Source organism: Stegostoma tigrinum, chromosome 21 (genome assembly GCF_030684315.1).
Source record: "Stegostoma tigrinum isolate sSteTig4 chromosome 21, sSteTig4.hap1, whole genome shotgun sequence".
In the NCBI taxonomy this organism is placed as follows: domain Eukaryota; kingdom Metazoa; phylum Chordata; class Chondrichthyes; order Orectolobiformes; family Stegostomatidae; genus Stegostoma; species Stegostoma tigrinum.
In genome coordinates, this window is record NC_081374.1 from 18,352,315 (window position 1) to 18,366,268 (window position 13,954).

Below are 13,954 nucleotides of genomic sequence, written 5' to 3' on the forward strand. Positions count from 1 at the left end.
AAGAGAATGTGTTGAAGAAAGGTGTTCTTCAGAAGAGCTTCAAGAGGTTTTGAGAAATTCTCCACTGCCTGTAAGGATTGCATCTAAAGCAATTCAATCTTAATAGCTGCTCAGCGGTATCAGTGGTTTAAAAACATAAAGGATGAGGATTGGACAACTAACACCCATTTCATTGGCAACAGTTAAAGAATTATTACCCAAAATAGCTACTCAAAAGCACAATTACAGGCTGCTTCCAGCGAAGCCTGCCCAACAAACATTACAAATGACTGTAACCTTCCTATGGTAGCTCATCCTAATCCCATATTATAACATCTAGTAGTTGCTTGTGACCTTCTCCTTCACTTCTCATAATTGACACTAGCAGAGTGCTTATCTGATGTGATTGAAGAACCTAGTTATCTGACAGTTGTTGTAACACAAGCAACAACCTGACGTTCCTTTGTACTTCATTGGCTTTTCAAAATGCAGGCTGAAATAACTCTACAGACAGTGCCATCCCCATCGTCAAGTCACTCTTTAGTTACATGTGGGCAATCCTTGACTCTGGCACAGCATCATATAAGTCAGCACTTGGGCTTCAGGATCCCTGACATTCCCCTTTTTTTCTGTCAGCCAGGGCTCCCTGGTTGGACCAAATTAAAACTCCCAATCATGGAATCCATATTATGAGGCCCAGCTGGCTGACCTCATTACAATCACAACACAGGCCCAACTAACTTGAAGATTTAGATCATGTCCAACTGGAAAGGGTTAGGTTATAATTTGACATTCTCAGAGCATTCAAATAGAGACCGTTCCTGAATTTCAAGGTCACAAACAAAGGAAGATGAAGATCCCAGTAAGCATGCTAATAATTCTTTTCAGAAAATCCATATCTAAAAGTTACTATCAACAATGTTGATAAACAAATGTATGATATATTAGCATAAATTCCTTTCTATTGCATTTCAGCCAAGGCAATTAACCATTTAAAAAAGACTGATTAATGCTAAATTAAAGAAGTGTGCAGAGGAATGTTAGTACACCTGCTAATGTCTCGTTAGAATATCTGTAGCTAAGTTACATAACGATTCAGGAATGTTAACATAAATGCAATCTTACTGTCACTATATTTCCTCATGTTTTAAATGTTTTAAATATGTTTTGTGTTGATGGGCATCTTTAATTATCATTTGTTTTGGGAGCTTCCTAACAACCCAACACTGGACCACTTATCTCTCATAACAGACTCATGTGGAATTGATTAATAAGAGATGCTTACAGTATATACAAGGACCAATTTTATAAATCCAAGGAACCATGTACACTGGTCACACATACTGGCAAGTCCTAGAGCAAAAATTGTTGATGGTGAAACCATTGGGCTGAATTTTCTTAGTCTCTGAATGTTGTGGGCAATGATGGGAAGGTTGCGAAATGTGACACAAGTGAAAAGTTGAAATTCTGGATGTTGAGAAAACAAGGTCCAATTTTTCACTTGAGACTACAATAGCTGAGAATCTCACTAGTGAATAGTGAGGGGCCTATTGCATGCATTAATGAGCATTAACATTTATTAATTCTCTAATCACATCTCATTTATGTTCAGGTTGCTATTTTCCAAGTTAGCAGGGAGAAACTAGATAGTGCCACTTCCCAATTTAACCTGGCGGCTACAGCTCACAAGCACCTACTCCAGGTGTCCTTCTTGGCCAGCAATCCCCCAACAACACAGGGTATGCTCCTTTGGCAGCAACCGCCTGAACCCTCTCCCCACAGGCGTCAGCAATGGCTTCACTACTTCATCATGGCACATCTTGGACTAATTTACAATATGGGTCAACTTTAAATTCTGCACTTTGGAGTTCATGCACAACTTTCATTCCAATGCAGCTGCCATGTCATTTTGGGCACAGGGAATAGGGCTATTAAATCGCTTTCTGAAGCCATTGTACTTACTTACTTAATAAGGCGATTTGTGCAAAATTTAGCGCAAAATGATTTTAGGGCTCACACTGATTTGTGGGCAGCACAGTGGCCTCGCAGCACCAGGGACCCAGGTTCGATTCCAGCCTCAGACAACTGTCTCTGTGGAGCTTGCACATTCTCCCTGTGTCTGCGTGGGTTTCGTTGGGTGCTCCGGTTTCCTCTCACAGTCCAAAGATGTGCAGGCTGGGTGGATCGGCCATGCTAAATTGCCCGTAGTGTTCAGGGGTGTGAGGCTTATAAAGGGGATGGGCCTGGGTGGCATGCTTCAAGGGGCGGTGTGGACTTGTTGGGCCAAAGGGCCTCTTTCCACACCATAGGTAATCTAAATCAAAGCATGACCCTTCGTGAAATTTCCCAAAATTGATACCTAACCCAATTTTATGAAAATTTGGCCTATTGTTTCCAAGTCTGTGGAACAAACGAGTAGGAGTCCCAAACAACATTCCCCATTTATAATATCACTCCTTGTTATTACGAAGCATATATCCATCCATGTGCTGCACAAACTAAAATAAGATTTTTTTTGCAGGACCAATTTTGGATTTCACCTGATGGTATGTTTTTTTTTAAGAAAAATCAATCTGATGCATAGATTGTACCTTAAGTATATTTATTTTTGAATTTCTTTGCTAAAACAACAGGCAGAGAAAATTCATACAAACACATTCAAATATTCTGTATGAAATATCGCACCACTTGAATTTAACTCATTTGGAATTGTTAGTGAGGCGGCAATAAGTTATCTCATTCATTTAATTATGCAGTTAGGGATAGGCACCAAAAGCTGGCCATGCCCATATGCCATGAAAGATTCATGAACTCGTGCCGGGTTTTGAAATGGCTGTAAAGTTAGGAGGTGATCCCTGATGCCTTTCTATAGGCTGAATGTGTTCTTCCCCACAAGCAAGAAGAAATATGACATCATAAGTAACAGGTCTGATGTAACTTGGGATGTTAGCGGCAGTGTGTGATACCAAAGACTTGGATTCAGCGCTAAAAACATATCTATAAACTCACTAGTCAAGATTAGTCAATTCTGGCCCTTCATGCCCATCTCTTGAAATGTAACTGCACTTGCAGGACCTTGAAATTAAGGCGACAAAACCCCATTAAAAGCATCTTGAAAATATTGACAGAGAACCATTTGATCTAGTTGATATTCAAAACCCCAAGTTAGCCTTCAGTTGATCTCTTAACTGATCTAGCTTTACACATTGCACTTCTAAATATACGCAGTAGATATTACTTACCATATATTGGAATGGGATCATCTTTTCTTGCTGTTGCTGGGTAAAAATCATGGAATTCTCTTCCAATCAACACTGAGTGTACCTGCCAGCCATCCACCCATGGACTGCAGTCATATATGGAGGCAGGTGGCTATCACATCTTCAAAGACAATTAGGGATGAGCAATAAATGGTGGCAAAGCCAGTGATATCCACATCTGCAATTGAATAAATTTAAAAAAAAATTCCTGAGAGGGTATCATTTCTGAAATTGCCTCCTTCCAACTGAACAAAATATGCTTAGTTCATCTGCATTAAAGAATATTCTTGTGACAAGTACGATGATGGATTGTGAGCAAATGTTTCTTGTTTAATTGCAGGTAGTGTTTATATTTCTAACTGTTTAAAGAGTCACTTCAGGTTCAAAACAGTTTGTATGTTATTCTTTGACCAGAATATAATACAACCAAACATATCTAAGTGCAAGGTACTGGAAAGTGGACCTTTTAAAGGATCATTATTGGACATGGTTTTATAGACTAACATATGAGTAGGAGTGTTAAAGAGGGTTATTTGTCATTTTATACAGATACAGCCTGAAATTGTCACATTTTGCATGCTGTCTTATACCAACCCAATTTTTATTGCATGAATGGTGTCATAATTTCCATGTTTTTCACTTAAAGTTAAGATGAACATTCTTGAAAAAATCTTTTAGCTGAAATGACAATGTCCCTTTAATACAAAATGTCTTTTTTCTTTGAACAGGCAGCATTAAACCACTCCCCTGTTTTCTGAGCCAATGTAAGTTTATAATACAATTAAGAGATGAATCCATGGGTTGAAAAAATATAGTTTTTTTTCTTGGAAAGAGGATAAACACAAAGCTAAGTAACATAAATATCATCATTCTATGAAAGGACTGCAATGAAATATTTCATGTGGTTATGAGACATTGCCTACTGCTTTTCAGGGAATATAGGCCTAAAATATTGCCAGATATAAGGAAGTAAATGAGGCCGAGAGATATAGCAGTCAGAAAGCGTGTTTCTCATGAGTGTGGATATGTTGTAAATTTTTATCAAATTAATTTATCAGCTGAATTAGGAGCTGTTGGTTGGGTGTGGTGGGGGGAGGGCAGCTGGGGATTAGTGAACCTGGGCCAGAAAATGTGCTATTCGTGATGTTCAGCAGAAGGGAGGGAGTTGAAAATCTTGGAATGTGAGGTCAATGTCAGTAGTGAAGGTGAGTGGAGAGGGGGGACCATTACCAGCTCAATTATTTGGGACAAGGAGCCCAACAACTGGATATTATCAGGGTCTCACCCTGTACCATTGTCTTTTAATGTGAATGCACTAATTACTTAGGAAATGAGCTTGGAAAATAGTTAGTGGTACTGAGTTTTTCCAGAAACTGTCTGCAATGCTCTAACACAAAAGGAAATGGCAACAATGTTGGGACCCACCTTTGCCTTGCAGAGAAGACAGGCTTTCTCTGAGATCCAGCAGCCTCATTGAGTGTAAAGCTGACCAAAGTCCAAATAGGTCAAAAGTATAAACTGGTGCCAGATCCTACAACTCCTGAAAATCTTTCAAATATAAAAAAGAAACTTTGATTTCTTCTGCCTTTGAACACAAAAGATGTGCACTAATGTTCGTTAATCTGGATGGGTTCAGCAGTTTCAAATTTGAGTACTTGCTCCTGGACTACCCAACCTATTAAGAAGTGCTTTAAGGAGGTTAACTAGCTGTTAACTGGAGGCAAATTGCTTCCCTATTGCACTCCAACCTCCTGTCCTCCAATTGAAAATTGAGTTGTGTTCCAGAAGAGGTAACATCCAGTGTCACACTCCAGGAATTAAATTTTCAAATTGTGCGTCACCATGTCACAACTTCATGGCAACTGAAAACCCACCAACATTTCTACTAGCAATCACATAGAGTATGGGTATTCTGCCCATTTTAAAAATCTGGCAGCGATACTGCTGACACCTCCAGCTGATATTCGGCTGATTCAACAAAAAGTAGAGTTCAAGTTCAGGACCTACCTGGGTTACGCTCCCTTCTATGGGGCTAATTATATGTGGTGCTATTTCAGAACACATTCTCTGTGTCTTGTTGGTCCCTCTGGAGAGCATCACAGTACGTTTCACTGTATAGACTCTTGAAGAATGCAAAGCAGTGGCATCTTTTGAGGGGATTCTTGTGCATGGAACAAGAAATGTTAGCATGCGATGCAGCAAGTAATTAAGAAGGTAAATGGAATTTTGGCCTTTATTGCTAGGGGATTTTGCATTTTAAAATATATATTTTAAAACATGTTGGTAAGGCCCCACTTGGAATATTGTGTACAGTTTGGTCCCTGTACTTTAGCAAGGATATATTGGCGTTACAGCCCGTTCAAAACAGATTCATTAGGCTGATTCCTGATATGAAAGGGCTGACTTATTGAGAATGGATGAACTAGTTCGGCCTTTATTCATTAGACTTTAGAAAAGGAAGTGTGATCTATGGAAACATACAAGATTCTATAGGAGTTTGACAAGGTAGATGTTGAGAAGTTGTCTCTACCAGTGTTATATAGTTACAAAATAAGGGGACAGTCATTTAAAGCAGAGATCTGAGGGGATTCCTTCTCCCAGAAGATAATGAATGCCCTGAATTCTTTACTCTAGAGAGTTATGGAAGCTAGATCACTGAAATTGTTTAAATAGCATGTAGATAGATTTTGGACTTGTTGGGAAATTGAAGGCTGTGAGGAAATGGCACAAAGAAGGGGTTCAAGCCAAGGGCAGACAACCATGATCTTATTGAATGGTGAATCAGGCATGAGGGGCCAAATAGCCCATTCAGGTCTTATTCCTTATGTTCTTATTTCAAGAGATGATACTCCTTGTTCCAACTGCCTTTGCTTATTATTTGTGAGCTAACATGAAAATATCTTCAAAATTTAACCATTCAAATGCTATCCAGAAGATAAATGCAAATAAATGAATAATTGGAATTTTTACAAACTGAAAATAATATTGCCTTGTCCTGGAATATGCTATAAGAAATACAAACACAACACTAATTTTAACATTGTGAACTCAAATTACCATAATAAATGCTTTAATACTGCAGCTAAAGTAGCATTGCTGTTTAAATTCTTCTTTCTTGTTATAGTGCCCTTTGCAAAGAACAATCTGAAAGACATCCATTCCATAGGAGAGAAAATCCTAGAAAAACAAAGGGAAGTTGTTGATCTTCATCAGCAACTGATCAAACGCAAGGAGAGCATTTTGGAGCAGATGAAGAATCTAAATAGAATAATGCACAATTTTGCTTCGCTGATATTACGTTAGACTTAAAAGATTCATATTCTGCTTATTTTGAATGTGAATGTATTATTTGTGGGTTCATATACTGGATATTTTTCAGAAAACATTGAAATTTCACCTTTGGAATCAAAAATACAATATTTTCTTGAACTCTCGTAATTTGCTGTGATAGCATTGCAGCAACGTTAAACATTTTAGCTGTAAGTGCGCAATAAAATCCTTGCAATATTTTTGCAATGTTATTCCTGCCAAAGTTAAACCAAAATAATTACAGGAGCATTTTACACCCAATGTATTGCATTGAAGCAGGCTGTTTAGCTCAACTGATTCATGCTGATATTTATGCTGCACCTGACTCTCTTCTTCAAATCGGGTGGACAGGGTCAGAAATTACACAACACCAGGTTACAGTCCAACAGGTTTATTTGAAAACACAAGCTTTTGGAGTTTCAATCCTTTTTCAGGTGTTAGTGAGAGAGGTAATATCAGACACAGAATTTAAAAGTAAAAGACCAAAAGTTCACGCCACTGATGAGGATGTATTAAACAAACCTAAAATGCTTTTAAATCTTTAATCAGTTAGAAGGTATTAATTGATTATGTATATGTAAATCCCCAAATTCCTTTCAAGTAACTGTCCTAAGAGAACTAAAGGTTTTATCATTGTGAAGAAGAGGTGAAATTTTAGGTCAGCCAATGCATGTTAGGCGTGAGGACTTGGTTAGAATCTGTTTGTGTCCTGATTTGGATTCAGACTGGTTTTCTAAAGTAAGAATTTATAAAATGCCACAGTGATTGACTGTCTATAAATTGCGTACTTTTTGAACAAAATAGACTGTATGTGCAAATAGGAACTCACTCCATAGATTCACATGTTTGTGTGTGTATGGGAGAGAAAGTAAGTGTGTGTGAGGGAGAGATTGAGTGTGTCTGCTTAAGAGACTCTGTGTGTGTGTGTGTGTGTGTGTGTGTGTGAGTGTGTGTGTGAGTGAGAGACGAAGAGTGTATAGTGGGTGGAGTCACCTGTAGTGTGACCTCAGCCCAAGGTCCCAGCTGAGGCCATCCTCGTCAAGATTGAACTTGGTTATCAGCCTCTATTTGGGTACTCTGTGTTGATAGGTATGCCAAAAACCACCTTGGAGGAGGTTTACCCGAAGATCTGAGCCAAAATGTCCTTGACAGTTGAAGTGCTCTTCCACTGGGAGGGAACATTCCTGTCTGGTGACTGTTGTGCGGTGTCCATTCACCTGTTGTTGTAGTGTCTGCATGATTTTCACCAACATGCCACACCCCGGGGCATCCTTGCCTGCAGTGTGTGAGATAGACAACGTTGGCCAATCACATGAGTATCTGCCATGCATGTGGTGGGTAGTGTTCCCACATCTGATGGTAGAATCCACGTCGATGATCTGACATGTCTTGCAGAGGTTGTCATGACAGAGTCGCCAGTCAGTGACTGATAACCAAGTTCGGTACTCATGAGGATGGCCTCAACCAGGATCTTGGTTCATGTCACACTACAGATGACCCCATCACACTCTACACTCTCTCTCTCCCTCACACACATACACACACACACACACACACACACACACACACGCACCCCTATGGGGTGAATTTGTATCTGCTATTTTGTTGACAAGCGCACAATTTATCGACTACTTTAGGAATAAAACCAGTCTGACTCCAAACCAAAACACAGACAGATTCTAAACAAGACCTCACATGTAACAGGCATTGTCTGACCGAAGATTTCACCTCTTCTTCACACTGATAAAACATTTAGTTCTCTCAGGATAGTGACTTGAAAGGAATTCAGGGATTTATATATAAATACTAATATATGAAAACCTTCTAAATGATTAAAGATTTAACAGCATCTTAGATTTGTTTAAAACATCCTCATCTTTGATCTCTTACTTTTAAATTCTGAGTCTGATACTATTCCTCTCATTAATATCTGAAGAAGGAGCAAGGCTCAGAAAGCTGGCGTTTTCAAGTAAACCTGTTGAATTATAGACAGTAGGAACTGCAGATGCTGGAGAATCTGAGATAACAAGGTGTAGAGCTGGATGAACACAGCAGGCCAAGCAGCATCAGAGGAGCAGGAAGGCTGACATTTTGGGCATAGACCCTTCTTCAGAAATGGGGGAGGGTAAGTGGGTTCTGAAATAAATAGGGAGAGAGGAACAGGCGGATAGAAGATGGATAGAGGAGAGAATAGGTGGAGAGGAGACAGACAGGTCAAAGAGGTGGGGATGGAGCCAGTAAAGGTGAGTGTAGGTGGGGAGTTAGGGAGGAACAGGAAATGCTGCACCTCCCCCCACACCCCCATACCATTTCCCAAGAAGACTTTCCACATCAAGCAGATGTTCACCTGCACATCTGCTAATATGCTAAACTGCATCCACAGTTCCCGTTGTGGCCACCTCTACATCGGGAAAACCAAGCGGAGCATGGGGACCACTTTGCAGAACACCTACACTTGGCTCGCAATAAACAACTGCACTTCCCAGTCGCAAACCATTTCAACTCCCCCTCCCATTCCTCAGGCAGCATGTCCATCCTGGACCTCCTGCAGAGCCAAAATGAAGGGACCCCAAAGGCTGCAGGAACAGCAACTCATTTTTCACTTGGAAAACCTGCAGCCCAATGATGTCAATGTGGACTTCACAAGCTTCAATATCTCCCCCCACCCCACTGCATCCCAAAACCAGCCCAGCTCGTCTCCGCCTCTCTAACCTGTCCATCGTCCCACCTAATCCCTCCTCCCACTTCAAGCCCCACTCCCATCCCTACCTACTAACCTCATCCCCCCCCCACCCTTGACCTGTCCGTCTTCCCTGCACTACCCTATCTCCTCCCTACACTCACCTTTACTGGCACCATCCCCACCTCATTGACATGTCTGTCTCCTCTCCACCTATCTTCTCCTCTATCCATCTTCAATCCACCTCCTCCTCTCTCCCTATTTATTACAGAACCCTCTTTCCCTTCCCCGTTTCTGAAGAAAGGTCTGGGGCCAAAATATCAGCCTTCCTGCTCCGCTGATGCTGCTTGGCCTGCTGTGTTCATCCAGCTCTACACCTTGTTACCAATGTTGAATTATAACCAGGTGTTGTGTGATTTCTGACCTTGTCCACCCCTGTGCAACACTAACACCTCCACATCAAATCAGGTGAGCAAAATAACAACACTCGCATTTATCTAGCAATTTTAATAAAGCAAAACATTCTAAGATGATGTACAGGAGCATCAGCAAACAAAAAAATGACATAACTGTATAAACATATATTAGAAAGACGACTAAATGTTTGCATAAAAATGTATTTTAAGGAATATCTTGAAGGAGGGAAGTTCAGTACAAGAGCAGAAATATCTAAGGACTGAATTTGATGGTTTAGGGCTTCGATGGCTGAAGTCAAGGCCACCAGCTGAGGAGTGGGTAAATCATGGACATTCAAGAGTTGGGAATCAGAGGAATCTTGTAATATTTTAGGACAGAGAGTTAATCTGAAACTGGGAATGGCAAGGCCATGTGGAATAATCTAAAATTCTCACCATGGCACTATTGAATTGAATTCAATAAAAATCCAGAATTAAGAGTCTGATGATGATTACGAATCTGTTGCTGATTCTCAAAAAAATCCATCTGGCTCACTAATGTCATTTAGAGAAGGAAACTGCCGTCCTTACTTAATCTGCACTAGCTGCTAAACCCACAATAATGTGGTTGGTTCTGAACTGCCCTCTGGGCAATTAGGGATGGGCAATAAATGCTCGCTGAGCCAGCAACACCTTCATCTGAGAATGAATACAAAAAAAATCAAGGTATTGCTTACCGGGGAGTCAAATGTGGTTCAGTAAGCTCAGGAAGAATAGAGGTGAACAGGACATAGGTGAGTTAACTTTCAATTGTGCTCTCCCCCGGCTTTGGGAGAAATGCATCAATTCCTCCTAACCATTCTCTAGGCTGAGATATTTCCCGAATTCCTGACTGAATTTATTTTTGACTGTCTAATACATATGGCCCTTAGTTTTGGATTTCTCAATAAATGGAAACAATATCACTGGGTAGAGTCATTCAGTTTTGGGATAAATGCAACTTGTATCAAATCTTTTGATGTGGCTGTTGCCACAAGGCGTGGTAAGATTTCTTACCATACCTTACCGAATGAGTCTCATTAACTACTTATTCCACCTAACGGCATCCTTCATGTCTGATTCTAGCCCTAAATAATCATGTGCCATTCCCCGAACATCTTGTCACTCACTGGTTGTCAGCCAAAAGCCCAGCACCGTTGGCACCTGCACCATATTTAAAAGGCCTCTCTGCCCTTGGATGAGCACTGGCATTCCAGAGCTGTCATTGGTCAAAGATTGAACCTGAATATGTCGTGGAATGGCACTGTGATTCTCTGCCAGGAGCATGGAGGTCCAGGTCAGGAGGCTCGGCAAAGGAGTCCTCATTTGGGATGGACTGGCAGTGGACATTGTTCTGCTGGCCTGGTCCAAGGTCAATCCCTGGGTCAGTGCCATTTCTACAACACAAAGGAAGTGCCAACAGAGCCATAAGAAGGTAAATGACTTTTTCCACTCCACCAGTAAGAACTGTACTTTTCTCTCTGTTACCTCACCCTCCGTCTATCTTTGCTGCTGGACCCCGCCAACCACCAAGGTTTATAATGTACCAATCTCATTATTGTCTGCAGCACTTTCCTACACCAGCTCTCAACGCTACCACAGCATCCCACACCACTAACCCTACATCCCCTCTACGCTGCCTCCTCACTCCCTCAGAACCCTTCGCCATCTTTTGAACCATCATTAACAGTTGTGCCATCCACTTTCAACTCATTCAATTCCTCTGTTCTCTCATTCCAGGAGAAGACAGCCCACAGTAGGAGAGAAAGGCTCTAGACACTTGGACAAGCGCATGACATTTGACACCTCAGCCCTCAAAGGAGAAGACTGGGACTGTACTTGCTGGGATACCAAGATATAAATGTCCCAACAAGGACCACTCTTCATTCCATTGCACATTTCACTGTACATCCACCAACTGTGTAATTCATTGCTTATGCCTCCTAACCACTAGTTGCAAAGCCTTCAATCCCTTTTGTGTTGAGGTATTATCGGCATATCCGCAACCACTGCGGAGAAATGACTAGCTCCCACAGAAACCTCATCCTTGACCTGTAAGGATGAGAGCACAGAGGCCTCGGAAGAGGCATCAGCAAAGCAGCCTCCTGTACCCTACATCAGCACAGATGTTGACACCTCAATGGGAACATTTGCCTTAGGAAGTGTGGGAGAACAAGCGTGTAAGGACATCACTGTGATGGTTCTGCAGCTGCTCAAGGGAGAAACAGCCCAAGCCAATGGTACTCAGAGGACTGACGGAGACCAGAGAACCTGCTCAGCTGCAGGCAGGAGATGATCCTGTGGCATTGGCAATCAGGGACTTTGTCCAACAGCACAGGGAGGAACAATGGGGGGCAGACAGGAATTTGGGGTGCAATGGCCCTTATTGCTCAGAATCTACAACAATAGAACAAGGCATGTGACCATTTGGCTCTTTCAATGAGTAGGTTGATGGATGGCATGGAGAACCAGATTCAGTGTCCTCAGGGTTTGCTGGAGAGACATACTTACCAATAATCCAATGCCTCAGCCATTCACCCTCAGGATCAAAGGTATGGTGAAGGGGAGCCTGGCATGCACATAAGGTGTCCCTTCCTCATAAGGAGAAAGGACAGAGCCAAGGAGCACTCAGCTGCTGAAGTTCCACCCTCAGATGTCTCCTCACAGGACAGTCCAGACGTGGCCTGGTCCATCACCTCCAGAGATTGGAGATTTAAGCTGAGGAGGGGCAACTTGCACCTGGCAAGTAGAACCCCAGTTTTTCCAAGATATGAATATTCATCACCCAACCAAACCTTCAGAACCAATGGGCTCCATCGCTGAGAAAGCTCTCTGTAAACCATTGTAGAAGCAGGAGGACACTAAGCTGTTATGGAAGGAAGAAAAAGACAAAACCTATTGAGGGCACTTCGGATGTATTGGTAACAATGTACGAGAATTTGAACATTTGCATAAATTTCATTGTTTTGGTTTTCAGCCTGCTTGCTTGATTATCTCTGTAGCTGTGAATGCAATGTTGTAGCATGACGCCTAACTCACAACGACTGAGGATATGCTAAGGATTTTTGACTGGTTTGAAAGGCCACTGCAGCGTGTGAAAGCAAGATGAACAGGTTAATATAGGCTATGGGATCTCCTATTATGGTTGCCCTCATCCTGAAATATCGCTATATTTTCCCTGGCCTATATGCCCAAAAATGCTGGCGTGAGTCAAGTGGTCAGCGATATTTGTGGAAGGAACGTATGCAGCAAACAGGAGATTTAAGCATTACGATGGGCCAGAGATAAGGAGGCGCACAAGTCTGTGTCCTGTAAGGCACAGGGGTCTATGTGTCACATTGTTCTCCTTCCTTGTGACCTTCCCTCATACCTACCTTGCCCCTTACAGCCATTCTTCCCCATTGAATGCTTTCAATTTCCAGCACAATGGAAGGTGACAGTGAGCACACAACAATCAGTGGCTTCCAACACCACGTCTACATGTCAGTTAGGCCCTGAACATCTATAACCAACTCTTTGAACTTACTGTTGTCTCCTCTATAATTGTCATTAGCCTCTCCACTCCAACCTGCAGCCAAAAATCCTGAGGAGCAGTTTGCCAAATCTCCTTCACATGGCAGCAGCAACCCTTCACCCAACCCCTACTCCTTCACCCTCCAAAATGGCTACTATGGAGCCAAACGACTGACAGTGACAATCTACCTGCTCTGTAGAGGCACAGACCCATTCCACTGCCACCGACTGAAACACCCTGATCTGATGGCCACCCGAGGGCAATGCATCAGAGGCTGTCCATTACTACGCTAGGACCCCCGACTCCATGTGCATCTGTGAGGACAACTTCCCTGAGACTTTGAGACACAGTTGTTTCTTTGCTCTACATGCAGTGTACTGCCATGCAAGCTGCAGTCACATAGTGCAGGTATGAGATTGACATAGCCGTTCAACAAGATGACTGAGCAGGGATGAATAGGAGCACAAGCTGCCCTGGCTGTGTTACTGCACTAATCACAATGGCAAGGCAAGGCACCCATAGATGGTATTAAAAAAGATTGTTGCTAAAGCTGTACAGGGGAGGACAAGATGCCTCTATTTCGTGCCCTCCACAGGGGAGACAGAAATTTGACCTCTCTTTCAGGCCAGTAGGCTGACCCTGGCACCCTGAGGAGAACTCCATCCCACTGCCAAAGTTGCTATTAGGGCAATGGGAGCAGCCTTTGTCACATGGGGCCACTCTTTTAGCCAGGTAGCCCCCAATTCCAATGGCTCCAATGCTCAGAGAGACTGCCACC